Genomic DNA, 15,522 nt, shown 5'->3' on the forward strand with positions numbered 1-15,522 from the left:
GCAGTGCAGAAGCTTTTCAATTTGATGTAACCCCATTTGTCAATTTTGGCTTTGATTGCCTGTGCCTCTGGGGTCTTTCCAAGAACTCTTTGCTTATGCCAATGTCTTGTAGGGTTTCCCCAATGTTCTCTAATAATTTCATGGCATCAGGTCACAGATTTAGGTCTTCAATCCATTTGGAGTGGATTTTTGTGTAAGGTTTAAAGTTCAGGTCTTATTTCATAAAAACGTGTTTTTTTAAGATTTATTTTTTTATTTGAGAAGCAGAGTTACAGACAGAGAGAGGGAGAGACAGACAGAGGTCTTCTATCTGATGGTTCACTCCCCAAATGGCCGATCTGAACCCAGTAGCCAGGAGCTTCTCCTGGGTCTCCCACGTGGGTGTAGGGGTGTTCTTGGGGCATCTTCCATTGCTTTCCCAGGACATCAGTAGGGAGCTGGAGCAGAAATGGAGCAGCTGGGACTCGAACTAGTGCCCATATAGGATGCCAGAGCTGCAGGCAGAGGCCTATTAAGCCACAGTGCCTACCCCTATGCAAAGTCTTAATGGTTATTCCTTTGAGTAACCACTTTTTCTTCACTTCCCTTGTCAATCTTCATCATGTAAGACCAAGAGGCTCCTCTCCTATTTTTTGTTTCTCTTCTACTCAATTCTCTAAGTGGCAACAAAACTCTTAAATTCTGTCTTCACTGCTAGGCATTTGGCTTAGTAGTTAAGACACCTTCATCCCATAATGAGAGTGCCTGGGTTCAAGTCTTGGCTCCATTCTTTTTATTTTTCATTTATTTATTTTTATTTTTGACAGGCAGAGTGGATAGTGAGAGAGAGCGAGACAGCGAGAAAGGTCTTCCTTTTTGCCGTTGGTTCACCCTCCAATGGCCACCACGGCTGGCATGCTGCAGCCGGCGCATCGCGCTGATCCGAAGCCAGGAGCCAGGTGCTTCTCCTGGTCTCCCATGCGGGTGTAGGGCCCAAGCACTTGGGCCATCCTCCACTGCACTCCCTGGCCACAGCAGAGAGCTGGCCTAGAAGAGGGGCAACTGGGACAGAATCCGGCGCCCTAACCAGGACTAGAACCCGGTGTGCTGGCACCGCAGGTGGAGGATTAGCCTATTGAGCCACGGCGCCGGCCTTGGCTCCATTCTTGATGTCAGCTTCCTGGTAGGTGCAGCATGTGATGGCTCAAGTGGTTGGGTTCCTGTCACTTGCATAGAAAACCTGGATTCCTGACTCCCAGCTTTGGTTTTTTCCAGACACAGTCATTGCAGGGCATTTGGGGAGTGAATCAGCAAGCTGGAGCTCTCTCTGTCTCTATCTATCTATCTATCTATCCATCCATCCTTCCATCCATACATCCATCCATCATCATCATCATCTCTGCCCCTCAATTAGTAAAAAAAAATCCTGTCTTCATCTTTCCTCCCCCCGAACAAAACCTTTCATGGCTCACTCTTTGCTCATGGTTCATGTCTAACACCCTCTGACTGATTCATATAATCTCCATTAGCCTGGCTCCATGTCAGCCAGCTCACATGTTTTCTTACCCTGCCCTATCCTTCTGCTGCAACAATTCTTCCTGTCATCTCACATAAGCCTCATTTCCCAAACTGTTCTCTCAAGGACCCAGAACACCACTGCCTACAGCCATAGGAAAGAAAGAAAGGTTGTAGCAGCTGCCGGCACATCAGATTAACCTTCCAGGTTTAACCTTGCTGTGGCCACTCTGAACCATTCCTGGACTCCCATAGGCTTCCCTCTTTGCTCATCTAACCCAGCTCCACACTTGTTCGAACTCCTTTGGGTATGCTAACCTGATTCTGACCTCTTTTCAGTTATTCCATTGGCCCTGCTGAGAAGAGAACACTAGAGGATGCTGGCTCTTGGCTTTGAATATGCTCTTTGTGTTCTGATAACTCCATAGAATGAAAGTTCTGGTCCCTAAACCATGTGCATAGGTAGAACAAAGGTCATTTTTGTCTTTTCCAATCTTTTTTCATCCTATAAGCCTTAGCTTGTATCTGTAAGACTTCATTCTTATATTGTCCATAAGAACCTCCTGAATTTGCCAGTTGCATCCTAATCTCATTTATTACAATGTATTGACAAGTGTTCTACATTCTTTAGCATGCCAGTGTACTTTTGCTTGTTTTTATTACTCTTTTTCAGAGACATGACAGAATAATACTGTTTTCTCTTTCTCTATCCATACACACACATACACATACACATACGCATACATAGGTATTCTTTTTTTTTTTCTTTTTTTTTTTTTTTTTGACAGGCAGAGTGGACAGTGAGAGAGAGAGACAGAGAGAAAGGTCTTCCTTTGCCGTTGGTTCACCCTCCAATGGGCCGCCGCGGCCGGCGCGCTGCGGCCGGCGCACCGCGATGATCCGATGGCAGGAGCCAGGAGCCAGGTGCTTTTCCTGGTCTCCCATGGGGTGCAGGGCCCAAGCACCTGGGCCATCCTCCACTGCACTCCCTGGCCACAGCAGAGGGCTGGCCTGGAAGAGGGGCAACCGGGACAGAATCCGGCACCCCGACCGGGACTAGAACCCGGTGTGCCGGCGCCGCTAGGCGGAGGATTAGCCTAGTGAGCTGCGGCGCCGGCCCTACATAGGTATTCTTAATACCTTTTCTTTCTATTCATTGAGCAGTGGAAATACAAGGTGGCTGCAACATAGAAGAGAGAAGTTGGTTAAAGTGCTGGAAAGATTTGCAGAAATGTATAGATAATTTAAATCACCATATAGGGACAGGCCATTAGCCAAAACAAGACAAAGCTACAGCTATTAACAGCTATGCAGATGGATTTTATTGATCAAAACATAACTAAAACCCTAAGTTCTAAAGAAAATTCAGAAGTGTCTATCAAGACTCTGTCCAAAGTAGGGGGATTCATGCCGAGAGACATTTGGCTAATCTGAAGCCACTGGCAAAGCTAATTTTGCTAACTTCTTTCATATGATGATGCCCTGCAATAAGCCAATCCTATATCAGGTCTATCTTCAAAATATGTTGAGTGTCTGAGTACTTACTTATTACTGCTACTGCTACCCTGGTCCATACCACCATCGATCCCACTATGGACTGTGCTAAAGCTCTGGAGTGTTCTCTCTGATCTTTGTGTTGTTCCTTACACACAGCTGATTCTCAACATAGCAGCCAGAGTCATATTTTAAAATGTAAGGTAGAACCATTAATCCTGTTTTCAAAACTTTAAAGGATTTTTTATCTCAAGGACCAGAACTATGTCTTACTTTTATTCTTTGGTAATGGAGACTGGGTAGCTGAGTGTCTTTGGTTTCTATTGACTAAGACATGGGAAACTCCAGAAAGTGAGTGATCTGAATGGTTTTCAGCAGCCTATCCATGTGCTACAATGATAAACATCTTTACAGACATATGATACTTGTGAAGGATGTGAAAGGTCTAAAAGTTGGAGGTGTATGTGATGTTCATCAGTAGGAGAACTTAATATTCTTTATTAAGCAACTAATTTGGGGAAAGTCTCAATGTGTTTACAAGAATAAATATGCAAGAATGTTCACTGAAGCATTTACTATAATAGCAAAATATCCACAGAACTCAAATGATCAACAGGAGGACAAATTTTGGTTTACTCCTACAATGAAATTGACTCATATATCTTCATAGGTAATTCTGAAAAAGCATAAAATATAGAATGAGACCATTTTGTGATGCTTAAATAATGCAAAATAAAATCACACACTATCTATTTAGTGCATATACATGAATATGCATATATGAATGATAAATACCCGATTCAAGATAGCGACTACTTTTGAGGAAGTGAGGAATAGGTTTGAGGAGGAGTATCTGAGAGGTTTCATATGTTCTGAAAGGTCTTATTTCTTTTTAAAAATTGTGAGAAAAATATGGCAAAACTATTTAAATAACATTAAAACTAAGTATTGTATTTACAGATGCACATCATTTTGATTTGTCTATATGTTTGATGTACCTTATAAATGAAAAATGATTTAGCTCTTTACTTGAAGATGTTCACAGTTTGTAGATTAGAGAGGAGATAAAGAGATGCACACAACTAATCAGTGTATGGAGTTTTTTTATGCCTAGAACAGAGAGTCCTCAAGTCAGCTTCCAAATGGGGACATTCATTATAAAGTCACACAAAGGACACTTACTGAAATCAAAGGACAGAAACAAGAGTACAGCCAGAACTCCTGGGGACTGGAACTATGCACTGGAAAATAGCCAGGATCTTGAACTGCATTACATAGAGGCGTCAAGGTTGTCTCTCTCTCTCTCTCTCTCTCTCTCTCTCCTTTCCCCTCCCTTCCTCCTTCCCTCTGACTTTCTATGGGCATCTGCTTCAGTCTCCACACTATGCTTCCTCTTAAGTCATGTGATTCATCTAGAAGATACAAGAAGAAGCTGCCCTTGTGGCTGACAGCTTCTTTCATGATTCTATTCAGATTCAAACAGTGATAGTCTCTCCGGAGTGTTTACTATGGAGGATTGGTTCTTGGACCTCTTGTGGATCTGCAAATCCCTATAAAATGACAGTGTTTGCTTAACTTACACACATTCTCCTGTGTGTGTTAAATTCATCTCTAGATTACTTACAATATCTAATATAATGTGAATGCTATGTAAATATTGGTTATATTGACTTGTTTAATGACTAATAATATAAAAAGTATACATATTCAGTACAGACACAACTTTTTTCCCAAATTTTTTTTTTCATTTTCAGTTGATTGAATCCACAGATGCGTAACCCATTAATATAATGACCCAATTGTATGTAATTCATAAATATTATTTTTATGCAGGCCACACATTTCTTTCTATACCAGTTCCATTTACATGGCACTTCCTATGCCTGATCTTGCTCAACAGCAGTGGTCTTTTTAGGGAGATAGAAATCCAGGGCTTGTGTCCCTGAGTGGGGCCTGTGGCAGGTACCACTTAGCATCTCTGCTACTATTAGTAGTAGTAATATAGCTTGCACTTACCTTGTGCTTACTACACTCTAAAGACTACACCAAGAACTTTGTATGTGTCATTCCAATTTCTTCTTACAGAAAACTCATGAAGCTATAATAGTATTTCCATTTTACAGATGAGGAAAACAAGATAGACATTAAGTAACTTACACATGGTCTCATTGTGGGAGGCATTGCCAAGCAATCTGAGTATGGCTAGTTGACTGATTGTTTTATCCTATATTTCAGCCAGAGAAGGTTGCAACGAGTGTTACCACAGAGATGGACAGCATCAGAGAGAGAAAAGGAACCCACTTAGCGCACATGCTAAATTACACTAACAAAGAGACAGACTTTACAGGGCAGCAACTCCCTCGTATGATGTGGCCATCCTCATGCATAGCCTCCAACATTGCCCTCTGCATATGCTGTCCCAGACATCTGGAGAGAAAAGGGTGGTTCAGGACAAGCAGCTTTAAGTGGATGACCCAGAAGTGACGCAGTCTGTTGCATTCATACCTCACTGGTCTCGGGCCAGCAAGAGAGCTTCTGGTTGGTCCACCACAGACTAAGTTAAAACATTCCTAGTTCTAAAAGGAATAAAAGACTAATGAGCACTGAGGGACAGTGGTGTACATTTGGCCACTTGGGAAGCATGACTTTCAGGGATTACAAAGAGAATTCAGTTCTATCCCCACCCTCCAAATGGTGCTAGGAGACCCCTCTCCCATACCTCTTTTCAGGACCATTCTGCAGTTTGCAACACAGGGAATATAATTGTCCAATTCTGTGAGATGAATGGTATCCCAGAGCAGGTCCCAGAGTGGCCCAGCTCTTATATCTTCCTCTTCCAGTTCACACTGCTGTGAACATTAGCAGTTTCTAGCAGTTCACACTGCAGTGTGAGTGTTTCTTTTCCATCCTGGTGAGAGTAGGTTTCTACTGCCTGCACTGTGTGCAAGGACGCCTTCCATCATCCTGCTGGGAACAAGGGGCTCGCTCCACTGGCTTGTTCTCCAGATGCATCTCTCACTGCACCACACCCTTCTGGGAATCACATCCTGCAGCCGCGAGCTTCTGGACCACTTGTCTCGACTCCCTGGGGCATCCCCACCAGACCAGCGATACTGTAAGGCCCTGGATGTGTTGCTACCAACAATGGAGGTATTGCATGCACAAATGTTACTGGTTGTGTTTACTTTCCCTGATATTTTAAACTGGATGCCACGATTGGGTTCTTTTAGTGAGCCTCTCTCATGATACAACTTTTTAAATGAAATATTATCCATCTTCCCAATTTTTTCTTTAAACATATAGAGCAGAAAAAAAATTCTTAGCAAGACAAAAAGATATATATATAGACTACTGACTTCTGTCCTCAGTCTCCTGGTTTCTCAATTTCACCAGATGCTTGTACATCATTCTAGAGAGCAAAGCCACTACTGCTGGTTGTCCACACCCTATCATCGTACCCTTTAGTTATGCCACAATCAGGGAGGAGAGTGAGTCCATTGGAACAGCACTGACCATGGTGTGGGACAAAGGTGCTTTCTGAACTCTCTCCTCATCTTCCCTTTTGCTGTCCCATCCTTTCTCTGCTTTGCCTCAGTCACAAGTTCCTTCCTGAATATCTTGATCAAAAGTGCCCAGTTTGTGATGGCCTCCTTGTCCTTCAATCCCTGCCCACTACTCTGCTGCTCCAGGAAGATCCCCCTCAGCCCCTCTGAGCACCCACCTGGCACTCTGTACACACTGGCATTTCCCCACCAAGTCAGGATGGTTGGGTGCTTGTCCTTCCTTGTCCTTCCTTGTCCTTCATTGTCCATCTCCCTACAGCTCCTAGACAGCAGAAACCATTCATTACAAATCTCTGTGAGTGCTTATCACACAGTAGGGGCTCAGGGAAATTCTGGCAAATAAAAGAGTAAGAGCAGACTTGCCCTTCCCACCGGTGAGGGGAATCTAACTGAGATGTGCCTGAATCCCAGGAGCAACCCTGGCTGGGCCCCTTCTCAAGAAACTGAATTTCTCACCGTGGCTCACCAGAGCAGCCTGCTTCTGGGGCTCAGTGTGTGGTCTAGAATCATGTGCACCGACATATTGCAACGCCGTATTTTAATGATGCCTTAGGTAGGAGGCAGTGCTGTCACATATGAAAGGGATAGAGAAAGAGACGGCTCTTCCTCTTCCCATTTTGAAAGTTACCGGCTATGTGGAGGAAGATGCAAATATCAGATCTCTTTCAGACACACAGACACGGGCAGAGACTCAGATGCACACGGAAACGCGGTGTCTTTGCTAAATATAACCCTTTGTAGCGACAGTATCTCAATAATTTTAAAGTGAAAAGATAAGGAAAGGGAGCCAAGTCTTTCATAATGAATGCAAGCCTATAGCTTTTAAACAGGGCTAACATATGGGCCACTGATGTGAATGTGAATGCAAATTAGATATTTTTGATTGCTTGAAATAAAGTCAGCAGAATCAAAGCCTCACACAGCAAATGGTGCAGCTTTAACTACGTCGGTGCCAGGTTGGAAACAAGAGCTCTTAACACATCCTCAGAGGAAGAAAAAAAGACTTTCAGACTGGCATTTTGGAGGGAGGCCTCCCTAGGCAGGGCAGAGAGGGTATGCTTGTCCCTTTGTTATCATTCTGGGTCTCCTTTCTTTAGAATCTCTTACTTGTGCTGCACAAAATATATTAGGGATCTACTTTCACCTTTGACCTTTCTGATTTACTACAGGTTGTTGAAAATCTTGGTGTGGCCAGCACCCTTGTAGTAGAGGGCATTTTATCTGGTCTCTTTTCCCTCCAGGCAGGTGAGGTCTTGCACTCATTGTCACTGTCCTAGGTGCTGGAAATGCAGAGAAGACTCCGTGACTTCTCTCAAGGAGAGCAGCAGTTTCTGTAGACACAAGTCTCACCTTAGTGTTGTGTGACACTGGTAGAGGTCACCCTAGAATGCCACAAGCGGAAGGTGTGAGTGCACCTGCCCATGAGGGTGGTTCACACAGAAAGTTCATGACCAAACCCAGGCAGGTAAAACTTGAGAACAAGAGCTGGCCATGTGGCCCCTGTGCCCTCCTCCATTATTCCTAGGCCTGAATCGCAGCCTTCACAGTGTATGAGTTGCAGGGACTGCAGTTAGTGCAGCCTCGCAAATACACATCTTTCTGGTAAATTCAAGATTCTCTCCCATCACTCTTCTACCCGCTAGCCCTGGACTTGTTAACCTAACTGCTATTGATGTTTTGGACTCAATACTAACCTGGGGGAGAAGACAGCCAGTCTCTATATTATATGGTGTTCAACATCATCTCTGAACTCGATGCACTAAGTGCCAGTAGCATCCTTCATCTCACTGACTATGACAACCAAAAATGTCTCCAGACTCCCAAATGCCCCCTGGGACAAAAAGCATCCGCTGTGGAGAACCTTGGCTTTAGCCCATACACACAGACACACTCCTTCAGATAAACGCTCACTTCTCTGTGCCAACATGAGTGCTTCAATAGGGGTTTCTGGGTCTGATGTGACCTCTCTTCCTGTCCAAAATGGTACCAAGCCTGGGTGCCTGGTTTGATCTGCAGCCATCAGAGCACATCTAAGCTGCTCTCATTGAACCAAGGAGGCTCTCACTTTCCTCCAGCAGACAATCTGGACAACATGAGCCTGGGAGCTCTTGGAGGCCATTTAACAGCCACAGTGTTTGCTTATCTAAGTGAGTCAGCTTGGAAAGTAGAGAGGAGGGCCGGCGCCATGGCTCACTTGGTTAGTCCTCCACCTGCGGCGCTGGCATCCCATATAGGCACTGGGTTCTAGTCCTGGTTGCTCCTCTTCCAGTCCAGCTCTCTGCTGTGGCCTGGGAGTGCAGTGGAGGATGGTCCAAGCGCTTGGGCCCTGCACCCACATGGGAGACCAAACGGAAGCACCTGGCTCCTGGCTTTGGATCGGTGTAGCTCTGGCCATAGCGGTCATTTGGGGGGTGAACCAACAGAAGGAAGACCTTTCTTTCTGTCTCTCTCTCTCACTGTGTAACTCTATCTGTCAAATAAATAAAAAAAAAGAGAGGAATGTTCTAGTGGCATCAGAACATCTCGTTCTCACTGCCTTAACAGCCACCTATACTCCCTGCTCTTCCTGGGGCTTCCCCCATGGGCATTGCCTTTCCCTCGATAGTGGCTTCACATGAGTTGAGTTTGGATCATCTACAGCAGCCGAAACAGACTGAAGGAATACACTATGCATGGCGAGGAAAATCCAGTTCAAGTAAAAGCAGACAAGTCAAAAGATAGTGCAGGAGAGTTTCTGTCACTGTCTAGAGCATGGCTTGTCTATATTTGCTATATTTGCTAAGGCAGGGCTGCTTGTTTGGGGTCATCTTACTTCCCTGAGAAGAGCAAAGTGACAGCAGGGAGACAAGAGGCCATGGGTCAGTTCTTGTCTAGGCCCAATACCTTAATCAATTTTGCTTATCCAGGGCAAGTTTCTGATCTTTGAACTTCTACCTAACAAAATACCCCAAGTTGGAAGGAGGCAGAATGAAGCCTCTGATAGAAGACACTTCCCTCATTTTTACTCTTTTCTCATTCTCAGGGACCTTATTGCTCAAGTCCATGGCCAAACAAGATGCATTTGTCCTCCCAAAGACGGAACCCAATGGAGTAGCCCATTGGAAACCTGCTTCCTTTCTTCTTACTCCTCACCGTGATTGCCTGCACCCCTGGGGATATTTGAGACAGGCAGCTCCACTTCAAAGTCTTTATCAGTGTTTCCTAAATGCTGCTTCCAGCATTCAGGTAGATTTGAATTAGATATTAATAATGTTTACCCCAAGTTGGAGAATTTACAATGAACCAGATCTAAAGTCAACAATACTCTGTGAGTTATAATTGTCACATTTCTCAACAGAATTCAACAGTAAATATAGGAGTATGGAATGTCAGAGTACTTTCACACAGAAAATATGATATCTTCCACATTAAATCTTATCCTTTAGCAGCTACTGCTAAAATCAGAACAATCAGAACACAGTGTAAAAGAACATAGTGCAAAGCTATGCCCTTTGCCATTTGCCTGTGCCCAAACATCTCCTATGCTGTATTTAACTTCTCTTGCCTTGAATGACCCCCGCTAATGAAATTTCAATGGAAACATCTATGTTTTAACCTCCAATATCGTGCTACTGGAATATTTGTTTCTGTATTCTCTAGAGGAACACATCAGCCTCTGAACTGTGGCTAGAAAATTAGCCTAGCTGACTTGCTAGGATGAGGCCTCCTGGCTCTGTGCAGCTCTTTCAATCCAAAAAGCCCAAGTCTGCATGCCAGAGTTCTACTCTTAGGGAGGACAGCCTGCCCTGATTCTAGAAACAAACCCCAATACTAGTTGTGTTCTGTGCCCTAAAAGTTTACCTACCAGGTAAACTGCAGATGCTGCTCAAGGTTTCTGGGCAAACTATTCTCCCCTTCCCCCTCAGTTTCTACTCTTGACAAAACCAGATCCTGCTTATTATTCAGAGGGCATTGCTCATCAGGTCTGGAGCTGTGTTTGTGTTTTGGGGGTACCAAGGATTAGTTTAATGAGGTATGGTAGGACATGCAGAATCACACATGACTGTCATGAAGCTAAGAAATTTATACTCATAATTCCCTAGAACAGGAGGTATGGCAGGCTGTGCAGGGCCACAGAGGGAGGCACTGGGTTGGGCTGGGAGACAGAGTGAGCAGGCAGGGGGCAGAGGAAACATGGGCAAGAGCCTTTGCTGTGGTTTTCATTGGAAGGAAGCAAGCAAGGCAGGATATTCAGGCATACAATTGATTAGTCTGCATAACTTCAGCAGGCACTGGGTGTAGGGGTTGTCCCAAGCTGTCTGGGTTCTGGTCCTGGGATTATGAGAGCAGAGGGATAGTAGCCTGCAACATGGGAGTTTAACAAAGAAGTGGTTGGAGATATTGGTTGCTTTGTTTGGTTGCTTTGCATATGAAAATCATGCTCCTAGCTCAAATGTTTACCTTTGGAGTTAGCTCAGCTTGAGCAGGGCAGTTCATGTAGGGTTAGCAAAGATCCAACATCAAAGTACCAGAACACAGGGGAAAAATGCAGTTTGCCAGTGGAGTTGCAAACATAAAACTGATGATTTTCCAGCCTGTTTTCTTTATGGTAAAGAATCCTGTATGCAAATAAAATCTTACTTAGATGGCCAAGGTATAAAATTATTATGGAGAGTTGCTATAGTTAAGTAATGATTGTTGGCCCAGAGCCTTGGATACACAGTGTCCTTGTCCTTGTCTTGGATGATTCTTGATAAGGAGAGACCTAGAAATCTTTGGTGATAATTTGGGGACAGGGCACTGGTAGCCTTTCCTAGCACCAGTGATGCCCACACCAAGAAGGACTGATTTGTCCACATTCTAGTCCTGTGGGACTGCATCACCATGATCTGTTGGAGATTTGCCAAAGGTTCCAGAAACCCATCATCAGGGTCTGGTTTGCCCAAACATAGCTCCCAAGAACACCATCTGTATAGAAGTCAAAGTCAGGAAAGGAGACACTTCAGTGCAAGTCGAGATCCTTATTGAGGATCATATTGTAGTGGGACTTGTTTGAGACCCAAGTCAGCATATCCCATGGCAGTTTATTCTTACTGAGAGTAAAGGGACATGAGCACTTCCTCTGCTCCTTTCCCCTTAAACTCACACATGAATCTCAAGTTCTTTGTATCTTCCTACTGCAGTGGCTAGGAAAGGCCTGGCTGGAGGTGACCCAGACAGCCAGGCAGGATTAAGAACAAGACGTTGCCTCCATGTCTACGCTGCAGTTAGGCATGACCTTCCCCCGACCTTCTCTACAGCATTTCTTAGTTCACTACCTGAAAGTCTGCAACAGAAAGAAGAGAGCAAATCTATCATTGGTTTTATTGTGGTCATCATTAACAGATATTAAAATTAACAATTTAGTTAATTATTTGTTTTTCTATAATATTCCTTTCCTGCTCTAAGGAAAGTATTAAAATGCAGGTTTAGTATATGTGTCCTTCCCCTGAAAAGCTGAAGCCTCAGTGTCACCAGCCTGCATTGTCTGAGTCTCTGTTCCTTCAGATGTCTGTGGCAATGACATGGCATAGTTGTCACTGCTTCTCTCACCACTGCATCTCATGTTTGTAGAGATGCTGAAAGCATGGGCTACAGAGTGAGCCTTTCCACACATGGGGTCACTCCATGACTTTCAGGGAACCTCATTCCATCCTGTTCTATGTGCCCATAGCATAAAGGACCAGCTGCTGTCCTGATGGCATCTCTGTGCCTTTTACTGCCCATGTTCTTTTCTTGTGGGAGAAGTATCCTTGAGAGGGAACTGTGGCTTCCAGTTTGGAATCCGAGATTTAAAAAAATGACCCCCCACCCCATTATTTGTAACTGTAGAACCATCCAAATCACAATACCTTGGAAACAGTGGTGCTGACAAGCCCCCATATTGGTTGTTGTTCAAGTTAACTTCATCAAATGCTATTTAATTGGTTGCTATAACAAAGGATGGAATATTTTAATTTGTTCTTGATTTTGAGTGTAGGACTTTGTTCTAGAGAACTGGAAGGCCTTGCCAGAATTTGGCTTTTGAAATAGTGGAACTGCATCCTGTTTTTCATATGGCTGTTCTGTGAATCTCATAATGTCCTGGGCACATAGGAAAGTGCCTAAGTTGAGAGTTGATTATGTACTAAGTGGAATTAGTGCCACCTTAGGTCCAGAAGATACTTCATATTGCAGATTCATGGTGGTGTATTAGAAAGATCACTGCACAGAGAGATACAAGGCTGTTGGTTATACAAATATTTACATTTGTTGGCAATATAATTTTTTAAAAAAACAACTTCTGTATTTAATTTTATTAGAGATAGAAGAGAATAGAAGAGGAAGGGAGAGGAGAGGAGAGGAGAGGAGGGAAGGAGAGGGGAGAGGAGAGGAGAGGAGAGGAGAGGAGAGGAGAGGAGAGGAGAGGAGAGGAGAGGAGAGGAGAGGAGAGTGCTCCCATCCACTGGTTCACTCTGCAAGTATCCACAATGGCTGGGGCTGGGCAGGTGGAAGCCAGGAACTGGGGACTCAATCCAGGTATCCCATGTGGGTGGTAGGGATCAAACTACTTGAGCCATCACCACTGCTTCCCACAAGGTGCATTAGCAGGAAGCCGGAAATGGGAGCAGAGCTGGTATTCTGATGTGGGATGTAGGCATCCTACTCAGCATCTTCACTGCTAAGCCAAATGTCCACCCAGGCCATATGCTTTTAAATTCCTCTTTTCATTCACAGTGATATGAATATTGAATGTTGAAGTGAGATTATTTAAGTGAAAATTCTGAAATTATATAGAGTACCATCTCTATATAGATTGCAATTGTGTGCAGTTATCTAAAATGACAGTGGCACACATGCAGCTCTGAGCTTACTTTCTTCGCTTCTGAGATAACATAGAAAATGGGGAGTTAAATTTAACTTCCATGGTAGAGGTTGAAAGCAAGCTCATGTGAAGGAGGCACCATAGAGAGGAGTCTAGTAGAGAGAAGGCTTGGCCATGGGTCATCTTACGTTCCCTGCCTTGGCTGATTATGGCATACCTACCTTACCCTTCTCTGAGAATGTAGAGGCAAATATTTAAATATACAATAATAACAACAAAGAAAAGACATTCAAGGAGCAAAATATAATGACTTAAAGGCTAATTTTGTAAAATTGTTAAAAGATTGCATAAGGATACATCAAAAAGTTCATGAAAAAATAGAATTGAAACAAATTTACTTCATTGCAAGTATGTTTTGAAATCCAAGCATAGTGTTCTATAATATTCATTTTCCTTGAACCTTCTGAGGACCCCGCATATGCATGAGGTTCAACATTTTGTGCACCCAAATGAACTTACCTTCCAATTTCCTTTTCCACAAAATTTTCAAGTACACTTCAAAATCACAGTTGTAGTAACAAGCCCTGATATTGTTCCAGGCTGTAAAGATCCTGAGATGCTCTCTCTCTCTCTTTCTCCCACTCTGTCATTTTGAATTAGCAAGTGACAGAACTCAAAGTGGCATGAGGTCAACTAGTCCAGTCATTTCATGATTTTTCAGGTGGTAGCTGAGGTCCCCAAAGTCACACTTGAAGTCACTATGCCCAGTATGACAGACTCTAGCCACATGCAGTGACAGAGCATTTGAATGTGGCTAAATTAATTGAATTTTATTTAACTTTAATTAATTTAAATTTTAAAATTGATGTTTGGTTCACTTATTGAAAAAGTTTAAGTACATCTTGTCTATTATAGATATGCTAATTGGCTTTTGAAACTTTAAATCTAAATACATTTCAATTATTTTTGAAAAATATTTAGCTACTGAATTGGGATGTATTATAGCTATAAAGTACACATCATCAGATTTGGAAGACTTAATTTGAAAATATAGTGCAAATATGTCATCAATAATTTTATATTATTACTTTTAAAATAATATCTCAGATGCATTGAACTAAATAAAATATATTAAAATTAATCTTACCTGGGGCCGGCGCCGTGGCTCACTTGGTTAATCCTCCGCCTGTGGCGCCGGCATCCCATATGGTTGCCGGGGTTTAGTCCTGGTTGCTCCTCTTCCAGTCCAGCTCTCTACTGTGGCCCAGGAAGGCAGTGGAGGATGGCCCAAGTGCTTGGGCCCTGCACCTGCATGGGAGACCAGGAGAAGCACCTGGCTCCTGGCTTTGGATCGGTGCAGCGTGCTGGCTGTAGTGGTCATTTGGAGGGTGAACCAACGGAAGGAAGACCTTTCTCTTTGTCTCTCTCTCTCACTAACTGTGCCTGTCAAAATAAAAAAAATTAATCTTACCTATTTCTTTGTTTTAATGTGACTGCTAAAATTAAATTATACATGTGCCTCAAATTATAAATTGCTTGAACTGTTCTGCTTTAGAGAATAAGCAAACAAGGCTGCAAACGTTGACACTTGATGTCCTCTGGGAATGCCTCTGGACCCTGGAGGGTCAAATTTACCATCTATTTACCTTGGCATCTCTGTCACTTAGTTCATTCCTAGCATATGGGAACCATTTGTCCAAGGCTTGTGGAATGAACAAATGAAATGTGGGCATATGTTTATTTGCAGTAAAAGGAATTAAAATGAAATTATGTGAAAGTTAATAGCAGGATCCCCTGCTTGGAAGAACCTCACATTTAATTTAATGCTTGGATATTTATTAATTTGAAAGGCAGAACCAGAGAGAGAGAGAGAGAGATAGGAGAGAAAGAGGGGGGAGAGAGAGAGAAAGAGCGATCCTCCATCTTCCATCTCCATCTGCTGCTTCACTTCTGAAATGGCTGTAACAGCCAGGTCTGGGCCAGGCTGAAACAGGAGCCAGGAACTCCATCCTAGTCTCCAATGTGGGTGGCAGGGCACCAAGTACTTGGGCCATCTTCCACTGCCTTCCTAAACACATTAGTAGGAAGTTGGATCAAAAGTAGAGCAGCTGGGACTTGAACCAGAACTCTGGTATGGGATGCCATTGT

The sequence above is a fragment of the Oryctolagus cuniculus genome, chromosome 16 (assembly GCF_964237555.1).
Source record: "Oryctolagus cuniculus chromosome 16, mOryCun1.1, whole genome shotgun sequence".
NCBI classification, from domain to species: domain Eukaryota; kingdom Metazoa; phylum Chordata; class Mammalia; order Lagomorpha; family Leporidae; genus Oryctolagus; species Oryctolagus cuniculus.